At 46.7% G+C, this 7728-nt stretch overlaps 1 long non-coding RNA gene across 1 annotated transcript; it reads right to left on the bottom strand.

The window, feature by feature from the left end:
- Positions 1-3963: 3963 nt before the first annotated feature.
- Positions 3964-6671, bottom strand: LOC148119674 (uncharacterized). Its single transcript, XR_015734988.1, has 2 exons — positions 6264-6671; positions 3964-5372 (listed from the first exon to the last, which is right to left on the bottom strand). It is a non-coding gene; the product is annotated as an uncharacterized LOC148119674 (long non-coding RNA).
- Between the last annotated feature and the right edge of the window lie 1057 nt (positions 6672-7728).

The raw sequence follows: 7728 nt of genomic DNA, 5'->3' as shown, positions 1-7728 counted from the left end.
TATAAAAACTAGTCCCGTAGGTACTAAGCTGCCCAGGTGACCCACAAGCCCAGACTGTTCTTTGTAGCTTCCATGATGCCAGAAGAAGGAAGAGAAGACTGAACCCCTCTTCTTCTGGTTCCCACCACCGTTGGAATCTAACTCTCAGCTTGCTGGGCTGGTATGGGTTTGGATCTGGGAACTGTTTACTGACTTGCTGGCCCTGAACGAGTCATCCTCCAGACAGAACAGAAGGCCAGAGTGGTATGAGACAAATGATGGCCCAGGCTTGGTCCTCTGAGAAGGTTAGAAGAGGTAGGGCTTGATTCCACTGGGCTCGTGAGATGGCACACGTGATGCTTTTGCCCCTGTCTGCACTCTGTCAAGGAGATGGGAAGGTAAGGGACAAGGGAAAGTCAACCTCACACACTAATCCTGTGGGAAATCTAGAAATGCTTATAATTGTATGTCCAGAGAATTACATTCTCGATCTAAGTTTCTTTCAAGTTATCTGTGTTTTAGAAGACGAAGAAATTTGAAGAGCTGGATAGATATTTTTAAAAGCACGTGATATCAAGTTGCAGGTTTGATATTATGTTGAGAGCATTGAAAAAGATAAAGACTTCTACTGAAGATGGGTCAGAACAGAGGCTCCATGTCAGTGATTTAACTCTGTTAAGAGAGTCTCCCAAGTTGATTATTATTTTTTTTTTGGTATACGTGTATATGCCTGTCCGTGTGTGTTCATATGTGTGCAGATACACATGTAGCGAGGTTTGTGTGTACAAATGTATGAAGGACATGGACATCCTCAGGTATTCTCATGTATTCTCATGTATCATGTATCCTCATGATACATCCCTAAGGCTCCATCTACCATCTATTTAAGACAAGGTCTCTCAATATCGTGGAGTTTGCCAGTTAGGATAGGCTGTGCAGCCCGCAAGTCCCAGGATCTAGCTGTCTCTGCCTCCCTAGGACTGGGATTACAAACACATACCACTGTACTTGGCTTTTAAATATGGGATCTGGGGACTGACTCAGATCCTTGTGTTTGCAAGGCAAGCACTTTACCAAACTGAGCCAGCTGCGCAGCCGAAACATCACAATTTTTTAGCAGTGGGTTTATTTAGGTCATTAAAAAGAAGCCACAGCAAGCTTGCTCTGGTCATATTTTGTTCTCTGTGGTCACAGTGACCTGCCAGTTTTAGAGCAAGACCCTGCACACTGTGGTAGTGGGCAATTGTCCACAAGAGGCATTTGCAAATATTTTGGCTGCAGAACATTAGCTCCTGGGGACCATTCAGAACATCTGGCACGGAGGGCACATCTGGACACCTTTTCTGTATAGGAGTGTGGAGAGAAAGCCCGGGTTTGAGATTTCACCTACATGCAGATTTAAAACGGAGAAGCAGTGTGCAGATGAAGAACCTCAGGTAGGCAAACCCAGAGGCTCCTGGGAGATATCTCTGCCTCTTGGCCTCACTTAAAACCTCACCTGGAAAATTTAAAAGCTCGTGCTCAGAGTCAAAGCAGAAAGCTGCCTGAGACAAGAGCCCAAATTTGGCTGAAACAGGGTCATGAGTTGTTTGGGGACAGAACAGGAAGGGTGGAGCAGTAACTTGTGACATTAACAATGAGCCTTTGTATTTGTGGAGCGGCTCAGGGCCTGTGAGATACTTTTGTATGTTCTTTTCAGTCTCCTGCGCTCCAGCCATCCGCTACTGTGTAGCAAGCTTGCCCAAGGTCAAGGCTTGACCCTGTAGACTGGCGTGTTTCCAAAGCTTGCAGAGGATGCTGGCTGATGGTGTGAGCTCTGCCGGGATGCTGGTCCTGATGTGTGTAGGTGGCCATCCCATGTGGCTTGGGATTCTCAGAACATGGTAGCTAGGGAGGGGGGGGAGGGAGAGAGAAAGAGAGAAAGAGAGGGAAGGAAGGAGGTGAGAGAGAGAGAGAGAGAGAATATAATTTGTATATGTCAGAAAAGAAGGTGAGCCATTTCCTTTCTTGTCTATGACCACAAAATGGGGCAGAGGGGAGAAAAGAGTAGATCATCCTCAAATCCTAAAATGTGCTTTTAGCATTGAGTGCTCCAGGAGTCTCTGGAGCCCTACTTGGCATGAAGAGTCTGTCACCTTAAATATTAGCCCCAGGGAAACCTTAGAGCCCCATCGCAGTGAGCCGGACTTGGGGGACATGCCGTTGTTTCAGGATCCACAGCTAAGTCAGAGATGGAGATAGGTCTGGGTCTGACTTCCTCGAGTCACACATAACCAGCTGCCCCTTTGAAGGGAGTCCTGCCCGCTCCACGTTTTCTGCTCTCCCTCGATAGCCACTGCCCACTTGCTCGAAGCAGTAGAGTGTGGCAAAAGACAGATTAAAAACAAACCGACAAACGAACAAACAAGCCAGCCCTAATGATCCCACCCAACCCTGGAAACCCCTCTGTTGTCAGGAGCCTTCTCTTCGGGAAGGGCAAGGCAGGCAAAGGGTGAACATCTACAAGTGCTATCGATGAACCCAGTCTGGGTCCTATCTTTTAATGCTCCTAATCAACAGCCCAGGCTTCTCTCTATCAGTGGCCTGATTGCAGCTCATTAAAGGAGTAAGATGGGTACCGCCATTTAGATCCGGAGGCAAGACTTTGTTCAGCTTGTCTCCTACATGGGAGGCGGGGGTGGGCACCCAAGTGTTGGGCACTGGAGCCTGTTAAGTAGCCTGGAGGTGAAGGGAAGACGGAGACTTCTGGCTGTTGGGCTGTCTCTCTGCCCTCAACACGTTCACCTCTCTCCTCTGCTTTCCCTTGGATTTCCTTAAGTTGTCTCTGTCTCCCCTTCCTCTCTCACCCCAATGTCAAGATCTGGTTGTGTCAGCCAGGGAGAGACAGGTTGTATCTTTGGAGAGACAGGGCCTGTGGTTTCTTCATAAAGATAGAAGGAGGTTTATACGGAGGGATAAGCTTCTGCCATGATGGAGGCTTGCGAGTCCGGAGATCTGTTGAGTGAGGCAGCGCACTGGAGACCCAGGACAGCTGTTGTTCAGCTACAGTCAGATGGCAGGAAAGCTTCACCTGAACTCACAAAAAGTCAGCCCTTATACTCTCCCCCCAGACCCTCCATTAGCTTGTCCACCACACTGGGGAGGAATCAGCTTTATTCAATGTTACTCTCATACAGAAACATCTACACACACAGACACAACCAAAAGAATACATGACCAGGTACACGACGGGCTAGTCATTGTTTACAGTCAAATATCACAACAGACACTGCACACTGCTGGGAATGGCCACTGGGTATAGAAAAGTTAACCAGGAAGCACAGAGAGATAACTGTGCTCTGGACTGATTGATGAGACATGAAATGTGAGGCGATGTGGACCTTCTCTTCAATCTTTTATCTTCACCTCCCAATCTCTCATCGCCTTACTTTATATTTTCCTCTCCAGCTTGTTTGTAAACATATCTCCTGGTCCTGGTTTTCACTCCTTGCCTGCTGTGAACGGCTAATTTTGTCCTGTGGGTTCACAGCTCGGGGCTTTTGTATATACTGTTTTCTCTGCCTGGGATACCCCTACCTCCATTCCTATGCCTGAAAATATCTAATTGCCTTTCAAGACTCGGCTGAAATGTTCTTAACTGAGTTAATAACTCAGAAACACGGAGAACTGCTCCTGGTGCTTTTCTTACCTGAATGTTTGACATGACCAGTGGTGGCATTCAGATTTGTATCAACTCACCTATTCGGTCAACTGATGAATATCTTAAGGACATCAAGCACATGCCAAGCCCTGGAGTAGGTGCTGAGGGACAGGAAATGGGATGTTAGAAGTTTTGTTCTTTAAAGATAATAGGTTGGGATGCCCCAAGCGGCCTGCGAGCCAGGCAGAGGCTGCTGCCAGAGCAGTGCAGGTTCCCCGGGCAAGCGGCAGAATCAGGCAGCTGGATGAGGTGGACGGCAGAGTAAATGGACATAAGGCTATACATAAAGCTAAACATTTATTACTTAAAGAAGAGGGAGACATAGAAACATAAAGACAAACATAGAGAAAAACAGAGACACGTGTGCACACGCCAAGAGACAAAAACAAAAGAGAGAGAAGATGGCGACGAGGGAGATCAGAGGTGGCTGGGGAGTGGGCGTGGTTAGCCCTTAAAGGGACCTCAAAGGAATAACATTCCTGGATCCTTTTTATAATAAAAAGTAGAAGGTTAGACATTACAGTTTGAAGGAATTGGGGCGGTGAATTCTCAAGACTGCTTCTGGCTGATTTGTGGGCGTCGTCTTTGGCGGGGGAGGGAGATCCAAGAGAAGGCTGGGTGCTGTTCACATCCTGGCATAGTTGGTCTCTGTTCCTGACAGGTGTCTGTGGCATGGAAATGTCTGGTATCCCTTGTACCTGGTTAGGATGTTGGCAGAACAGAGGACAAAGTTAAATTGAGAAAAAAAAAAATTAGGACCAGCGAATTGAGGGGTTATGTATCTGACCTGTTTACGGTGGTTTTTTTTTTTTTTTTTAATTCGGCTCCCTGGAACTCATAAAAACTCCTTGGGTTTGTAAAAACAGAAATATTAGACATATGTATTGTATAATGGATAATGACATATTTTTGTATAATGAAAGGTATTTTTATTTGGTGAAGCAACCTGGCAAAACCTTTCAGCTATCAACCTGTCAGAGATCTTTGAGAAGGATAAGATTTTACTTGAGTTACTGATTAAAAAATGACAAGAGAACTTACTTGGTTGGTACCCAGAGCTACTCTTTTGGGTCCTCCCTGGTTGCTGAAGGTTGCATTTGACCTTTGTTGTTTAGTGCAGAGCCTGTCAGGCTTCAGAAGACCCTGTGGGCTAAGAAATCTGTAGGAAGACAGGCCTACCTTACCCGGGCAGCTAGGCTGTTGATTCCAGTGATTCTGTCCACGTTTAGAGGTCTTCAGTTTAGGTGAAAGGCAGTTTTTGCCCAATGGTCAGCATTTGGCAGTCGAAGCAAACTGCAGATGGACGCTGGTCTGTGACCGTTTGTCTTCTGTCTTTTTGGAGGAAACAAAGTGCTTGCTAGGAGCCAACCTGTCTCTTTTTGTTATGAAAAGTTTTTTTTTAGTAATTAAATACTTAAATATCGCATTCCCCAGATCTCTGAGCAGTTGAGGGCTGTGTATTAGGTATAGCTGCAGTATAGAATCTGTCTGGAAGGTTGGGTTTGAGTTTGACTGTACTGACTCTTAATAGGTAAGATCCACATTTGTAAAAAGACAGAAAGAAAGAAAAAAAACTGTTTGTAACATTAAGATTAGTGGCAGAATTGACAATGGTAGAGAATAGCTTAATATTAAATATAAGAGAGGTAAAAGTACATACCAGTTTAAAATACGAGACTTATGATTTTGTAGTCTGAAATAAGATGAAATGAACAATCATTATACAAAGAAAGATTGAACAGGAATTAGGCAAAGTGCATGCTTCTGATGGGCCCTATCAGAAGCGCGTCACTATGCAAAACACCTGTAATCAGAGTTAACGAGAGGATTTCAGTGAACACCGAGGAGGGGGAGAGAGAGGAAAGGCAGGACATACATAAGAATGGAAGAGCTTGGTCACGTGACCTGGCTCTTAGTGAATCTAGCGATAAAGTCACCTGACCCCAATGAACATGGCGGCGGCCACGTGTTGCGGGGGGGGGGGGGGGGGGAAGTTACAATTTTTGAGCTGTAAGGATTTTAAGATTAATAAAGAGTGACCTAAAGGCGTTATCTGCCCTGTTGTTGAGCCGCCATGCCGAACCATAAGCCACAGAGGGGAGCAAAAGGCTGGAACCGAAAAAACTGCACCATGTCACGGCTGGAATGGAAAAGTCGCAGGAATTTTAAAAGCCTAGGGCTGCCTGCCGTGGGCGGTTGCTATCCAGAGTCTGAATCGTGAAAACCCGCGCAATGAATGCCCAGGACCACGTGAATGAGCGTCCTCAATCCACGGGTGGGGTGTTATGGGCCTAGCTGGATCTGGGCAGGTTATTCAGAAACCAGAGGTCGGGGCCGCTCCGTAGCGGCGGTTATGACGAGAGGAGAGAAAAGGGAAAGAAAAGAAGTGAAAATGAAAAAAGATAAAAAAAACTGAGGACCCGGTCCCCAGTCGAATGAAAGAAACTGAGGACACGGTCCCCAGACGAATGCACAGCACAGGAAGTATGCAGTGCTAACGCAGGCGGACCAACCCCCGGAGTCGTCCAAGCATGATTCCGGTAAAGGAAAGCAACCGTCTGTAGCAGAACGAGGAGCGACTCACCGATTGAAGCCATCCGGGAAGCCAGTGGTGAGAGTGGAAAAAGAACCCAGTTCAGGATATCCGAGTCACGGCACCAATTTTGTTCTTTAAAAAGATAATAGGTTGGGATGCCCCGAGCGGCCTGCGAGCCAGGCAGAGGCTGCCGCCAGAGCAGTGCAGGTTCCCCGGGCAAGCGGCAGAGTCAGGCAGCTGGATGCAGTGGACGGAAGAGTAAATGGACATAAGGCTATATATAAAGCTAAACATCTATTGTTTAAAGAAGAGGGAGACATGGAGACATAAAGACAAACATAGAGAAAAACAGAGACACGTGTGCACACGCCAAGAGACAAAAACAAAAGAGAGAGAAGATGGCGACGAGGGAGGTCAGAGGTGGCTGGGGAGTGGGCGTGGTTAGCCCTTAAAGGGACCGCAAAGGAGTAACAAGAAGTCTGTGTTTTATGCGGACTAGATCTTGGAATATGTATTTCGAGTGGAGACACACAGAAATCCAAGTAAAAGATAAATACACAAAAGAAAATAAAACTGGGACAACCTTAAAAAAAGACCAGTTAGCACCCAACCCAGAACTCAGCGGAGTGGGCCTCCTGTGGTTGAGAGTTCGGGATGATCAGATGAACACACTTAGCTGAGGCTAGACTGATGACAGATGATCAGATGAACACATTTAGCTGAGGCTAGACTGATGACAGATGATCAGATGAACACATTTAGCTGAGGCTAGACTGATGACAGATGATCAGATGAACACATTTAGCTAGACCAATGACAAAAAAACAAACAAACAAACAAACAAACAAAAAAAACAGGTCCATGAAGATCAGGGGCAGGTCATCCAGGGAGAGTGAATTGCCAGGCAAAGGCCTCAAGTCTAGAAAGAGCTTGGTGAAATGGCACGACGCGATTGGTAATAAAAGATTCGCCAGACTAGCTTAATACAAAATATACAGCTTTAATAAACAGAAGAAAGGAAACTTACAAAAACCAGGGTTCCAGCGATCCAGGAACACAGAGGGCAAAGAGGAGGGGGCAAGCGCACCTGGATCTTTTATTTGTTTTGTGTGGCCCCAGGGGGACACACCCTAAGCAGAATGTGATTGGCTGAAGTTCCCCATCATCTTGGGGCATTTGAGGAGCAGAAGGAAGGCAGGAGGGCTGGAGAGAGCTAGGTGGAGCAAGGCAGGCAGGCACTACACAGAGGGGAAAGCCAGGCTTGGAGCTGCTACCTCAACATCCCCGGGTGCACATAATTCTGGCCCTCCTGTGGTGTTGCCTAGCTTGCTTGGAAGCTTCCTGAGGAAGGCTGGAATTTCTACCTCAGAAGTAGAGTAGACTTAGTGCCTGAATGTCGTTCTGGAAAGTTTGCTAAAGACTTACTCAGCCTGTGGCTCATGAGACTACTGTCCCCTTGGGGGTGGGAACCCCATCCATCTCTTCATCCCCACATCATCAGCTCCCATCCCAG

This window comes from Myodes glareolus, chromosome 15 (assembly GCF_982192425.1).
Source record: "Myodes glareolus chromosome 15, mMyoGla1.1, whole genome shotgun sequence".
Classification (NCBI taxonomy): domain Eukaryota; kingdom Metazoa; phylum Chordata; class Mammalia; order Rodentia; family Cricetidae; genus Myodes; species Myodes glareolus.
Note: the sequence above shows the minus strand (reverse complement) of the source record. Positions and strands in the feature narration are given on the sequence as shown.